The following is a 15,472-nucleotide window of genomic DNA, read 5'->3' as shown; positions in this document are numbered from 1 at the left end:
TTTTTTCTTCTATCTTCTTGATACTAGTAGCTTACTTTAGGAGTCTGCAGTGCTGACAGACAGTGTCCAGCAGGTCCGTCATTACATAATATATACCTGTCCGGCTGCAGTACTAGTATGATATATATATATATATATTTTAATTTTATCTCATTATCATCCAGTCTATATTAGCAGCAGACACAGTACGGTAGTCCACGGCTGTAGCTACCTCTGTGTCGGCAGTCGCTCGTCCATCCATAATTGTATACCACCTACCCGTGGTTTTTTTTTTCTATCTTCTTGATACTAGTAGCTTACTTTAGGAGTCTGCAGTGCTGAGTCTGACAGACAGTGTCCAGCAGGTCCGTCATTACATAATATATACCTGTCCGGCTGCAGTACTAGTGTGATATATATATATATTTTAATTTTATCTCATTATCATCCAGTCTATATTAGCAGCAGACACAGTACGGTAGTCCACGGCTGTAGCTACCTCTGTGTCGGCAGTCGCTCGTCCATCCATAATTGTATACCACCTACCCGTGGTTTTTTTTTTTTCTATCTTCTTGATACTAGTAGCTTACTTTAGGAGTCTGCAGTGCTGACAGACAGTGTCCAGCAGGTCCGTCATTACATAATATATACCTGTCCGGCTGCAGTACTAGTATGATATATATATATATATTTTAATTTTATCTCATTATCATCCAGTCTATATTAGCAGCAGACACAGTACGGTAGTCCACGGCTGTAGCTACCTCTGTGTCGGCAGTCGCTCGTCCATCCATAATTGTATACCACCTACCCGTGGTTTTTTTTTTTTTCTATCTTCTTGATACTAGTAGCTTACTTTAGGAGTCTGCAGTGCTGACAGACAGTGTCCAGCAGGTCCGTCATTACATAATATATACCTGTCCGGCTGCAGTACTAGTGTGATATATATATATATTTTAATTTTATCTCATTATCATCCAGTCTATATTAGCAGCAGACACAGTACGGTAGTCCACGGCTGTAGCTACCTCTGTGTCGGCAGTCGCTCGTCCATCCATAATTGTATACCACCTACCCGTGGTTTTTTTTTTCTATCTTCTTGATACTAGTAGCTTACTTTAGGAATCTGCAGTGCTGAGTCTGACAGACAGTGTCCAGCAGGTCCGTCATTACATAATATATACCTGTCCGGCTGCAGTACTAGTGTGATATATATATATATTTTAATTTTATCTCATTATCATCCAGTCTATATTAGCAGCAGACACAGTACAGTAGTCCACGGCTGTAGCTACCTCTGTGTCGGCAGTCGCTCGTCCATCCATAATTGTATACCACCTAACCGTGGTGTTTTTTTTTTCTATCTTCTTGATACTAGTAGCTTACTTTAGGAGTCTGCAGTGCTGACAGACAGTGTCCAGCAGGTCCGTCATTACATAATATATACCTGTCCGGCTGCAGTACTAGTGTGATATATATATATATTTTAATTTTATCTCATTATCATCCAGTCTATATTATCAGCAGACACAGTACGGTAGTCCACGGCTGTAGCTACCTCTGTGTCGGCAGTCGCTCGTCCATCCATAATTGTATACCACCTACCCGTGTTTTTTTTTTTCTATCTTCTTGATACTAGTAGCTTACTTTAGGAGTCTGCAGTGCTGACAGACAGTGTCCAGCAGGTCCGTCATTACATAATATATACCTGTCCGGCTGCAGTACTAGTGTGATATATATATATATATTTTAATTTTATCTCATTATCATCCAGTCTATATTAGCAGCAGACACAGTACGGTAGTCCACGGCTGTAGCTACCTCTGTGTCGGCAGTCGCTCGTCCATCCATAATTGTATACCACCTACCCGTGGTTTTTTTTTTTTTTTCTATCTTCTTGATACTAGTAGCTTACTTTAGGAGTCTGCAGTGCTGAGTCTGACAGACAGTGTCCAGCAGGTCCGTCATTACATAATATATACCTGTCCGGCTGCAGTACTAGTGTGATATATATATATATTTTAATTTTATCTCATTATCATCCAGTCTATATTAGCAGCAGACACAGTACGGTAGTCCACGGCTGTAGCTACCTCTGTGTCGGCAGTCGCTCGTCCATCCATAATTGTATACCACCTACCCGTGGTTTTTTTTTTTTCTATCTTCTTGATACTAGTAGCTTACTTTAGGAGTCTGCAGTGCTGACAGACAGTGTCCAGCAGGTCCGTCATTACATAATATATACCTGTCCGGCTGCAGTACTAGTGTGATATATATATATATTTTAATTTTATCTCATTATCATCCAGTCTATATTAGCAGCAGACACAGTACGGTAGTCCACGGCTGTAGCTACCTCTGTGTCGGCAGTCGCTCGTCCATCCATAATTGTATACCACCTACCCGTGGTTTTTTTTTTTCTCTATCTTCTTGATACTAGTAGCTTACTTTAGGAGTCTGCAGTGCTGACAGACAGTGTCCAGCAGGTCCGTCATTACATAATATATACCTGTCCGGCTGCAGTACTAGTGTGATATATATATATATTTTAATTTTATCTCATTATCATCCAGTCTATATTAGCAGCAGACACAGTACGGTAGTCCATGGCTGTAGCTACCTCTGTGTCGGCAGTCGCTCGTCCATCCATAATTGTATACCACCTACCCGTGTTTTTTTTTTTTCTATCTTCTTGATACTAGTAGCTTACTTTAGGAGTCTGCAGTGCTGACAGACAGTGTCCAGCAGGTCCGTCATTACATAATATATACCTGTCCGGCTGCAGTACTAGTGTGATATATATATATATTTTAATTTTATCTCATTATCATCCAGTCTATATTAGCAGCAGACACAGTACGGTAGTCCACGGCTGTAGCTACCTCTGTGTCGGCAGTCGCTCGTCCATCCATAATTGTATACCACCTACCCGTGGTTTTTTTTTTCTATCTTCTTGATACTAGTAGCTTACTTTAGGAGTCTGCAGTGCTGAGTCTGACAGACAGTGTCCAGCAGGTCCGTCATTACATAATATATACCTGTCCGGCTGCAGTACTAGTGTGATATATATATATATTTTAATTTTATCTCATTATCATCCAGTCTATATTAGCAGCAGACACAGTACGGTAGTCCACGGCTGTAGCTACCTCTGTGTCGGCAGTCGCTCGTCCATCCATAATTGTATACCACCTACCCGTGGTTTTTTTTTCTTCTATCTTCTTGATACTAGTAGCTTACTTTAGGAGTCTGCAGTGCTGACAGACAGTGTCCAGCAGGTCCGTCATTACATAATATATACCTGTCCGGCTGCAGTACTAGTATGATATATATATATATATTTTAATTTTATCTCATTATCATCCAGTCTATATTAGCAGCAGACACAGTACGGTAGTCCACGGCTGTAGCTACCTCTGTGTCGGCAGTCGCTCGTCCATCCATAATTGTATACCACCTACCCGTGGTTTTTTTTTTCTATCTTCTTGATACTAGTAGCTTACTTTAGGAGTCTGCAGTGCTGAGTCTGACAGACAGTGTCCAGCAGGTCCGTCATTACATAATATATACCTGTCCGGCTGCAGTACTAGTGTGATATATATATATATTTTAATTTTATCTCATTATCATCCAGTCTATATTAGCAGCAGACACAGTACGGTAGTCCACGGCTGTAGCTACCTCTGTGTCGGCAGTCGCTCGTCCATCCATAATTGTATACCACCTACCCGTGGTTTTTTTTTTTTCTATCTTCTTGATACTAGTAGCTTACTTTAGGAGTCTGCAGTGCTGACAGACAGTGTCCAGCAGGTCCGTCATTACATAATATATACCTGTCCGGCTGCAGTACTAGTATGATATATATATATATATTTTAATTTTATCTCATTATCATCCAGTCTATATTAGCAGCAGACACAGTACGGTAGTCCACGGCTGTAGCTACCTCTGTGTCGGCAGTCGCTCGTCCATCCATAATTGTATACCACCTACCCGTGGTTTTTTTTTTTTCTATCTTCTTGATACTAGTAGCTTACTTTAGGAGTCTGCAGTGCTGACAGACAGTGTCCAGCAGGTCCGTCATTACATAATATATACCTGTCCGGCTGCAGTACTAGTGTGATATATATATATATTTTAATTTTATCTCATTATCATCCAGTCTATATTAGCAGCAGACACAGTACGGTAGTCCACGGCTGTAGCTACCTCTGTGTCGGCAGTCGCTCGTCCATCCATAATTGTATACCACCTACCCGTGGTTTTTTTTTTCTATCTTCTTGATACTAGTAGCTTACTTTAGGAGTCTGCAGTGCTGAGTCTGACAGACAGTGTCCAGCAGGTCCGTCATTACATAATATATACCTGTCCGGCTGCAGTACTAGTGTGATATATATATATATTTTAATTTTATCTCATTATCATCCAGTCTATATTAGCAGCAGACACAGTACGGTAGTCCACGGCTGTAGCTACCTCTGTGTCGGCAGTCGCTCGTCCATCCATAATTGTATACCACCTACCCGTGGTTTTTTTTTTTTCTATCTTCTTGATACTAGTAGCTTACTTTAGGAGTCTGCAGTGCTGACAGACAGTGTCCAGCAGGTCCGTCATTACATAATATATACCTGTCCGGCTGCAGTACTAGTGTGATATATATATATATTTTAATTTTATCTCATTATCATCCAGTCTATATTAGCAGCAGACACAGTACGGTAGTCCACGGCTGTAGCTACCTCTGTGTCGGCAGTCGCTCGTCCATCCATAATTGTATACCACCTACCCGTGGTTTTTTTTTTTCTATCTTCTTGATACTAGTAGCTTACTTTAGGAGTCTGCAGTGCTGAGTCTGACAGACAGTGTCCAGCAGGTCCGTCATTACATAATATATACCTGTCGGCTGCAGTACTAGTGTGATATATATATATATTTTAATTTTATCTCATTATCATCCAGTCTATATTAGCAGCAGACACAGTACGGTAGTCCACGGCTGTAGCTACCTCTGTGACGGCAGTCGCTCGTCCATCCATAATTGTATACCACCTACCCGTGGTTTTTTTTTTTTCTATCTTCTTGATACTAGTAGCTTACTTTAGGAGTCTGCAGTGCTGAGTCTGACAGACAGTGTCCAGCAGGTCCGTCATTACATAATATATACCTGTCCGGCTGCAGTACTAGTGTGATATATATATATATTTTAATTTTATCTCATTATCATCCAGTCTATATTAGCAGCAGACACAGTACGGTAGTCCACGGCTGTAGCTACCTCTGTGTCGGCAGTCGCTCGTCCATCCATAATTGTATACCACCTACCCGTGGTTTTTTTTTTTTCTATCTTCTTGATACTAGTAGCTTACTTTAGGAGTCTGCAGTGCTGACAGACAGTGTCCAGCAGGTCCGTCATTACATAATATATACCTGTCCGGCTGCAGTACTAGTGTGATATATATATATATTTTAATTTTTATCTCATTATCATCCAGTCTATATTAGCAGCAGACACAGTACGGTAGTCCACGGCTGTAGCTACCTCTGTGTTGGCAGTCGCTCGTCCATCCATAATTGTATACCACCTACCCGTGGTTTTTTTTTTTTCTATCTTCTTGATACTAGTAGCTTACTTTAGGAGTCTGCAGTGCTGACAGACAGTGTCCAGCAGGTCCGTCATTACATAATATATACCTGTTCGGCTGCAGTACTAGTGTGATATATATATATATTTTAATTTTATCTCATTATCATCCAGTCTATATTAGCAGCAGACACAGTACGGTAGTCCATGGCTGTAGCTACCTCTGTGTCGGCAGTCGCTCGTCCATCCATAATTGTATACCACCTACCCGTGGTTTTTTTTTTTTCTATCTTCTTGATACTAGTAGCTTACTTTAGGAGTCTGCAGTGCTGAGTCTGACAGACAGTGTCCAGCAGGTCCGTCATTACATAATATATACCTGTCCGGCTGCAGTACTAGTGTGATATATATATATATTTTAATTTTATCTCATTATCATCCAGTCTATATTAGCAGCAGACACAGTACGGTAGTCCACGGCTGTAGCTACCTCTGTGTCGGCAGTCGCTCGTCCATCCATAATTGTATACCACCTACCCGTGGTTTTTTTTTTTTTCTATCTTCTTGATACTAGTAGCTTACTTTAGGAGTCTGCAGTGCTGACAGACAGTGTCCAGCAGGTCCGTCATTACATAATATATACCTGTCCGGCTGCAGTACTAGTGTGATATATATATATATATTTTAATTTTATCTCATTATCATCCAGTCTATATTAGCAGCAGACACAGTACGGTAGTCCACGGCTGTAGCTACCTCTGTGTCGGCAGTCGCTCGTCCATCCATAATTGTATACCACCTACCCGTGGTTTTTTTTTTTTCTATCTTCTTGATACTAGTAGCTTACTTTAGGAGTCTGCAGTGCTGACAGACAGTGTCCAGCAGGTCCGTCATTACATAATATATACCTGTCCGGCTGCAGTACTAGTGTGATATATATATATATTTTAATTTTATCTCATTATCATCCAGTCTATATTAGCAGCAGACACAGTACGGTAGTCCACGGCTGTAGCTACCTCTGTGTCGGCAGTCGCTCGTCCATCCATAATTGTATACCACCTACCCGTGGTTTTTTTTTTTCTATCTTCTTGATACTAGTAGCTTACTTTAGGAGTCTGCAGTGCTGACAGACAGTGTCCAGCAGGTCCGTCATTACATAATATATACCTGTCCGGCTGCAGTACTAGTGTGATATATATATATATTTTAATTTTATCTCATTATCATCCAGTCTATATTAGCAGCAGACACAGTACGGTAGTCCACGGCTGTAGCTACCTCTGTGTCGGCAGTCGCTCGTCCATCCATAATTGTATACCACCTACCCGTGGTTTTTTTTTTCTATCTTCTTGATACTAGTAGCTTACTTTAGGAGTCTGCAGTGCTGACAGACAGTGTCCAGCAGGTCCGTCATTACATAATATATACCTGTCCGGCTGCAGTACTAGTGTGATATATATATATATTTTAATTTTATCTCATTATCATCCAGTCTATATTAGCAGCAGACACAGTACGGTAGTCCACGGCTGTAGCTACCTCTGTGTCGGCAGTCGCTCGTCCATCCATAATTGTATACCACCTACCCGTGTTTTTTTTTTTTCTATCTTCTTGATACTAGTAGCTTACTTTAGGAGTCTGCAGTGCTGAGTCTGACAGACAGTGTCCAGCAGGTCCGTCATTACATAATATATACCTGTCCGGCTGCAGTACTAGTGTGATATATATATATATTTTAATTTTATCTCATTATCATCCAGTCTATATTAGCAGCAGACACAGTACGGTAGTCCACGGCTGTAGCTACCTCTGTGTCGGCAGTCGCTCGTCCATCCATAATTGTATACCACCTACCCGTGGTTTTTTTTTTTTTCTATCTTCTTGATACTAGTAGCTTACTTTAGGAGTCTGCAGTGCTGACAGACAGTGTCCAGCAGGTCCGTCATTACATAATATATACCTGTCCGGCTGCAGTACTAGTGTGATATATATATATATTTTAATTTTATCTCATTATCATCCAGTCTATATTAGCAGCAGACACAGTACGGTAGTCCACGGCTGTAGCTACCTCTGTGTCGGCAGTCGCTGGTCAATCCATAATTGTATACCACCTACCCGTGGTTTTTTTTTTTCTATCTTCTTGAAACTAGTAGCTTACTTTAGGAGTCTGCAGTGCTGACAGACAGTGTCCAGCAGGTCCGTCATTACATAATATATACCTGTCCGGCTGCAGTACTAGTGTGATATATATATATATTTTAATTTTATCTCATTATCATCCAGTCTATATTAACAGCAGACACAGTACGGTAGTCCACGGCTGTAGCTACCTCTGTGTCGGCAGTCGCTCGTCCATCCATAATTGTATACCACCTACCCGTGTTTTTTTTTTTTTCTATCTTCTTGATACTAGTAGCTTACTTTAGGAGTCTGCAGTGCTGACAGACAGTGTCCAGCAGGTCCGTCATTACATAATATATACCTGTCCGGCTGCAGTACTAGTGTGATATATATATATATATATTTTAATTTTATCTCATTATCATCCAGTCTATATTAGCAGCAGACACAGTACGGTAGTCCACGGCTGTAGCTACCTCTGTGTCGGCAGTCGCTCGTCCATCCATAATTGTATACCACCTACCCGTGGTTTTTTTTTTTTTCTATCTTCTTGATACTAGTAGCTTACTTTAGGAGTCTGCAGTGCTGAGTCTGACAGACAGTGTCCAGCAGGTCCGTCATTACATAATATATACCTGTCCGGCTGCAGTACTAGTGTGATATATATATATATATTAATTTTATCTCATTATCATCCAGTCTATATTAGCAGCAGACACAGTACGGTAGTCCACGGCTGTAGCTACCTCTGTGTCGGCAGTCGCTCGTCCATCCATAATTGTATACCACCTACCCGTGGTTTTTTTTCTCTATCTTCTTGATACTAGTAGCTTACTTTAGGAGTCTGCAGTGCTGACAGACAGTGTCCAGCAGGTCCGTCATTACATAATATATACCTGTCCGGCTGCAGTACTAGTGTGATATATATATATATATTTTAATTTTATCTCATTATCATCCAGTCTATATTAGCAGCAGACACAGTACGGTAGTCCACGGCTGTAGCTACCTCTGTGTCGGCAGTCGCTCGTCCATCCATAATTGTATACCACCTACCCGTGGTTTTTTTTTTTCTATCTTCTTGATACTAGTAGCTTACTTTAGGAGTCTGCAGTGCTGAGTCTGACAGACAGTGTCCAGCAGGTCCGTCATTACATAATATATACCTGTCCGGCTGCAGTACTAGTGTGATATATATATATATTTTAATTTTATCTCATTATCATCCAGTCTATATTAGCAGCAGACACAGTACGGTAGTCCACGGCTGTAGCTACCTCTGTGTCGGCAGTCGCTCGTCCATCCATAATTGTATACCACCTACCCGTGGTTTTTTTTTTTTTCTATCTTCTTGATACTAGTAGCTTACTTTAGGAGTCTGCAGTGCTGACAGACAGTGTCCAGCAGGTCCGTCATTACATAATATATACCTGTCCGGCTGCAGTACTAGTGTGATATATATATATATTTTAATTTTATCTCATTATCATCCAGTCTATATTAGCAGCAGACACAGTACGGTAGTCCACGGCTGTAGCTACCTCTGTGTCGGCAGTCGCTCGTCCATCCATAATTGTATACCACCTACCCGTGGTTTTTTTTTTCTATCTTCTTGATACTAGTAGCTTACTTTAGGAGTCTGCAGTGCTGAGTCTGACAGACAGTGTCCAGCAGGTCCGTCATTACATAATATATACCTGTCCGGCTGCAGTACTAGTGTGATATATATATATATTTTAATTTTATCTCATTATCATCCAGTCTATATTAGCAGCAGACACAGTACGGTAGTCCACGGCTGTAGCTACCTCTGTGTCGGCAGTCGCTCGTCCATCCATAATTGTATACCACCTACCCGTGGTTTTTTTTTTTCTATCTTCTTGATACTAGTAGCTTACTTTAGGAGTCTGCAGTGCTGACAGACAGTGTCCAGCAGGTCCGTCATTACATAATATATACCTGTCCGGCTGCAGTACTAGTGTGATATATATATATATTTTAATTTTATCTCATTATCATCCAGTCTATATTAGCAGCAGACACAGTACGGTAGTCCACGGCTGTAGCTACCTCTGTGTCGGCAGTCGCTCGTCCATCCATAATTGTATACCACCTACCCGTGGTTTTTTTTTTTTCTATCTTCTTGATACTAGTAGCTAACTTTAGGAGTCTGCAGTGCTGACAGACAGTGTCCAGCAGGTCCGTCATTACATAATATATACCTGGGTAGTATAAAGTTAGATTTAAGGATGCCGCACAGGACTAGGTGGTTTGTGTTTAAAATTTATTTGCAAAAGGTTTCCAAGATAACCGACCCATCAGAAAAATTCTGAAAATGTATCACCATCTACCAGTAGAAATATTTTTGTGTAGATATAAACAGTGATTGTCGATGGTGCTCCCATAGGTCCAATGCATATGTAGTAAAGGGGAAAGAGAAAGAAAAAAAGTGACCTTTGTTGGGAGCACTCCCACTTGGAAACGATAATGATTTGAGTAATGAGCAATGATATGAAAAGTGAAGTAATTAAAATGTAACCTTTAATTTTATTTTATTAAAATATTGGTACACCAGTTATATTGTTTCACTATTTAGGGGCTAGTCAATGTGAGCCACCTGGTAAAGCTAAATTGTGAAAATATTGATGAAAATACAAAACATTATTAGGCAGGCTCAGAGTACTTGGATATATGGAATAGGTACTATAACCAAATTGGTGCCGTCAAAAGAACCTACAACACCTGGTATTCCTTAGTGGTCCACCACCTAAGTACTGACCAGGCCCAACACCGTATTGCTTCCAAGATCAGATGAGATTGGGCATGCGCGGTGTGGTATGGTAGTAGATCAGCATTGATCTGGCGATTTCTACCACTAATATATAGATGGTAGGGGGTTATTGGTAAGCACCTTGTTACCAAATTAACCGAGTAATCTCTAAGGAGAAAATATATGTTTAACCATCATTGCACCAAATTGTAACCCAAATCTGTAGGTATACGTGGGTTTAAATCATGTGGTTAATGGTTTCTCAGCCCGCAAGGAATGCCTGTATGTTTCATTATGTGCTGTGCAGCACCTATGAAAATTGGGTTTGTACTGCGAATAAGGCAGATATAGATCACTGTTCTACTGATAACATGCCACAGTATTTGTATATGATCCAAAGAGAAATCGTCTCTATTGGTTAATTGGATCACCCTGTTAAGGGAAAAACAAAGGTTATTGTGAAGTTATAAGCTCAAAGATTATAAATAAACCTCCTATTATATCATGATCGAAAAAATACAGGACCAAGAATGATATAAAGATTGTTAGGAGAAAGAAAACAGACTTGAAAAATAGACAAGATGTATAACAGTCTCAATTATCCAATTAAGGGCTAATTAGTGCCATGGTGCCTAACAAAGTATAGGTGTTGTCTTTGAAATAGAGAAATTTTGCCACAATAACTTATATAGCATGTATCCACAGTGTATCTGTAACGTGTCTGTCTAACATGTAATAGACAGACAAGAATTGCCAAAACGAACCCAAAGAGGGGACAAATGCAATAATCCCCCAAAAAAGATCATATGCTAGGTGATTTTTTCAATACATTTAGCTATGATATGCACAATAGCTTTATATTCCAACAAAGACCTGCATATGAATAGGTACTGATGCACTGTATTGTGATTATTGGCATAACATTTGCCAAAGAGACCAATGCACGCTGTTTCTTAATTGTGTATGTGCCAATAGGTTTGACGGGAGATAGTATAGCAGATGGGACAATGCAATAATTAAGTTTGCCCGCTCTCCATGCGCCGTTAGCCGCAAAGCTCCGGCGTTAATGAGGTTTGAAAAATATCATCTCCTGCTACTGGGAGATCGATAGGCAAGTGGGGACCAAAAATACTTAAGTGTCTGTCTGCTCGTAGCGCGCCGCTGACCGCCGGGCTCCGGCGTCCGTGCTGCCTCTCTGATCTCCTCTCCTTTCGGTCTCTGATCATGTGAGCGTACTCATCATGATCCTCCTGTTCACCTCCCAACGTACGTTTCACAGATTAGCTTGTTCACGGGCAGTGTGAACATGTGGTGTCAGGATCTGGCTTAGATCTATACGATTAGCCAATCAGGATTGTACCTGTTTGATTAATTAATACTGACAAGGTTTGTATGAGCTTCAATTTAATTAAATGAATAGAACGAGCAACTTCGGTGTCCTGCAAGATGTTTGTGAATTAGGATGCCGAGGGGGTTTAATTATTAAATCCTTATAGTATATAGTAGTGGTGCGTGAATAATAATAATATTAAAACTAAATATGAATTTAATTATCGCATTACTTATAGTATATAGTAGTGGTGTGTGAGTAAGATAATAATAATGAATATATAAAAATAATATAAAAATAAAAATAAATAGATGGATAATGATATAATAATATTAATTAAGAGTGGAGTATAGGTGATTAATTGGTGGAAATTGCTATGTGTGGATATAAGGGGTTAAATGATAAATTGTGTATAGTATTGAATTAATTAGGGAGTGAAGGGAAAGGGGGGGGGAAAAGTGAGGGATAATAAGAGGAAGGGAGGTGGGGGGTTTTTTGGGGTGATGGGAAATTGTTTGGTATGTGGGTATGACGACTAGGGCCCTCAAGCAAAGAATCCTGGAACATATTGGATCCATCCGGAATGCCACCAGGGACTTACAAAAAATGAAGCAACTTACCTCTGTAGCACGACATTTCTTTTCCAACCATGCAGGTCGCTGGGATGGACTTAAAGTTTGTGGACTAGAAAAAGTGAAATTGGGTCTACGTGGGGGGGACCTGACTAGCACTCTCTTACGAAAGGAATGTGAATGGACATTCAAATTAAATTCACTTCATCCACATGGACTTAATGAAACTATTCATTTTGGAGCATTCCTTCCAATCTGATTGTCCAATTTGATTGACTAATTCATCCTTTTATTATTCTCCTTCCTTTTTTTAATTATTAACTGTTACCAAACTTATTATTTTTATTTAATTAATTTTTCAATTATATTCATTATCATTATTTATAATTATATTTATTATTATTTTTATTAATTTTATTCAATATTATATTATTATTCATTACTATATATAATTTATCTCCCTCTTTTTCCTTTTCTTTTTCAACACAGTGGTTTTTAAATATATCAGCACCTTAAGTCTATCACATATTTTTTCTCTGCCACTAATGATATTCATCAAATTTATAATAGCAGCAATCACACTTATACACTGTTACATTAATTATATAAGTTAACAGCACCCCCTCTATTATTATTTTTTCTCCCCCCCTCCCCCTACCAAACAATTTCCCATCACCCCAAAAAAAAACCCACGATTGGCTAATCGTATAGATCTAAGCCAGATCCTGACACCACATGTTCACACTGCCCGTGAACAAGCTAATCTGTGAAACGTACGTTGGGAGGTGAACAGGAGGATCATGATGAGTACGCTCACATGATCAGAGACCGAAAGGAGAGGAGATCAGAGAGGCAGCACGGACGCCGGAGCCCGGCGGTCAGCGGCGCGCTACGAGCAGACAGACACTTAAGTATTTTTGGTCCCCACTTGCCTATCGATCTCCCAGTAGCAGGAGATGATATTTTTCAAACCTCATTAACGCCGGAGCTTTGCGGCTAACGGCGCATGGAGAGCGGGCAAACTTAATTATTGCATTGTCCCATCTGCTACACTATCTCCCGTCAAACCTATTGGCACATACACAATTAAGAAACAGCGTGCATTGGTCTCTTTGGCAAATGTTATGCCAATAATCACAATACAGTGCATCAGTACCTATTCATATGCAGGTCTTTGTTGGAATATAAAGCTATTGTGCATATCATAGCTAAATGTATTGAAAAAATCACCTAGCATATGATCTTTTTTGGGGGATTATTGCATTTGTCCCCTCTTTGGGTTCGTTTTGGCAATTCTTGTCTGTCTATTACATGTTAGACAGACACGTTACAGATACACTGTGGATACATGCTATATAAGTTATTGTGGCAAAATTTCTCTATTTCAAAGACAACACCTATACTTTGTTAGGCACCATGGCACTAATTAGCCCTTAATTGGATAATTGAGACTGTTATACATCTTGTCTATTTTTCAAGTCTGTTTTCTTTCTCCTAACTATCTTTATATCATTCTTGGTCCTGTATTTTTTCGATCATGATATAATAGGAGGTTTATTTATAATCTTTGAGCTTATAACTTCACAATAACCTTTGTTTTTCCCTTAACAGGGTGATCCAATTAACCAATAGAGACGATTTCTCTTTGGATCATATACAAATACTGTGGCATGTTATCAGTAGAACAGTGATCTATATCTGCCTTATTCGCAGTACAAACCCAATTTTCATAGGTGCTGCACAGCACATAATGAAACATACAGGCATTCCTTGCGGGCTGAGAAACCATTAACCACATGATTTAAACCCACGTATACCTACAGATTTGGGTTACAATTTGGTGCAATGATGGTTAAACATATATTTTCTCCTTAGAGATTACTCGGTTAATTTGGTAACAAGGTGCTTACCAATAACCCCCTACCATCTATATATTAGTGGTAGAAATCGCCAGATCAATGCTGATCTACTACCATACCACACCGCGCATGCCCAATCTCGTCTGATCTTGGAAGCAATACGGTGTTGGGCCTGGTCAGTACTTAGGTGGTGGACCACTAAGGAATACCAGGTGTTGTAGGTTCTTTTGACGGCACCAATTTGGTTATAGTACCTATTCCATATATCCAAGTACTCTGAGCCTGCCTAATAATGTTTTGTATTTTCATCAATATTTTCACAATTTAGCTTTACCAGGTGGCTCACATTGACTAGCCCCTAAATAGTGAAACAATATAACTGGTGTACCAATATTTTAATAAAATAAAATTAAAGGTTACATTTTAATTACTTCACTTTTCATATCATTGCTCATTACTCAAATCATTATCGTTTCCAAGTGGGAGTGCTCCCAACAAAGGTCACTTTTTTTCTTTCTCTTTCCCCTTTACTACATAATATATACCTGTCCGGCTGCAGTACTAGTGTGATATATATATATATTTTAATTTTATCTCATTATCATCCAGTCTATATTAGCAGCAGACACAGTACGGTAGTCCACGGCTGTAGCTACCTCTGTGTCAGCAGTCGCTCGTCCATCCATAATTGTATACCACCTACCCGTGGGTTTTTTTTTCTATCTTCTTGATACTAGTAGCTTACTTTAGGAGTCTGCAGTGCTGACAGACAGTGTCCAGCAGGTCCGTCATTACATAATATATACCTGTCCGGCTGCAGTACTAGTGTGATATATATATATATTTTAATTTTATCTCATTATCATCCAGTCTATATTAGCAGCAGACACAGTACGGTAGTCCACGGCTGTAGCTACCTCTGTGTCGGCAGTCGCTCGTCCATCCATAATTGTATACCACCTACCCGTGGTTTTTTTTTTTCTATCTTCTTGATACTAGTAGCTTACTTTAGGAGTCTGCAGTGCTGACAGACAGTGTCCAGCAGGTCCGTCATTACATAATATATACCTGTCCGGCTGCAGTACTAGTGTGATATATATATATATTTTAATTTTATCTCATTATCATCCAGTCTATATTAGCAGCAGACACAGTACGGTAGTCCACGGCTGTAGCTACCTCTGTGTCGGCAGTCGCTCGTCCATCCATAATTGTATACCACCTACCCGTGGTTTTTTTTTTTTCTATCTTCTT

The 15,472-nt window shown here is 39.8% G+C and overlaps 2 pseudogenes; one reads left to right on the top strand and one right to left on the bottom strand.

The window, feature by feature from the left end:
* Positions 1-10,417: 10,417 nt before the first annotated feature.
* LOC135051581 (5S ribosomal RNA) lies at positions 10,418-10,536 on the bottom strand (annotated as a pseudogene).
* Positions 10,537-14,323: 3,787 nt separating this feature from the next.
* Positions 14,324-14,442, top strand: LOC135051760 (5S ribosomal RNA; annotated as a pseudogene).
* Positions 14,443-15,472: the final 1,030 nt, after the last annotated feature.

Source organism: Pseudophryne corroboree, chromosome 2, assembly GCF_028390025.1.
Source record: "Pseudophryne corroboree isolate aPseCor3 chromosome 2, aPseCor3.hap2, whole genome shotgun sequence".
Taxonomy (NCBI): domain Eukaryota; kingdom Metazoa; phylum Chordata; class Amphibia; order Anura; family Myobatrachidae; genus Pseudophryne; species Pseudophryne corroboree.
Note: the sequence above shows the minus strand (reverse complement) of the source record. Positions and strands in the feature narration are given on the sequence as shown.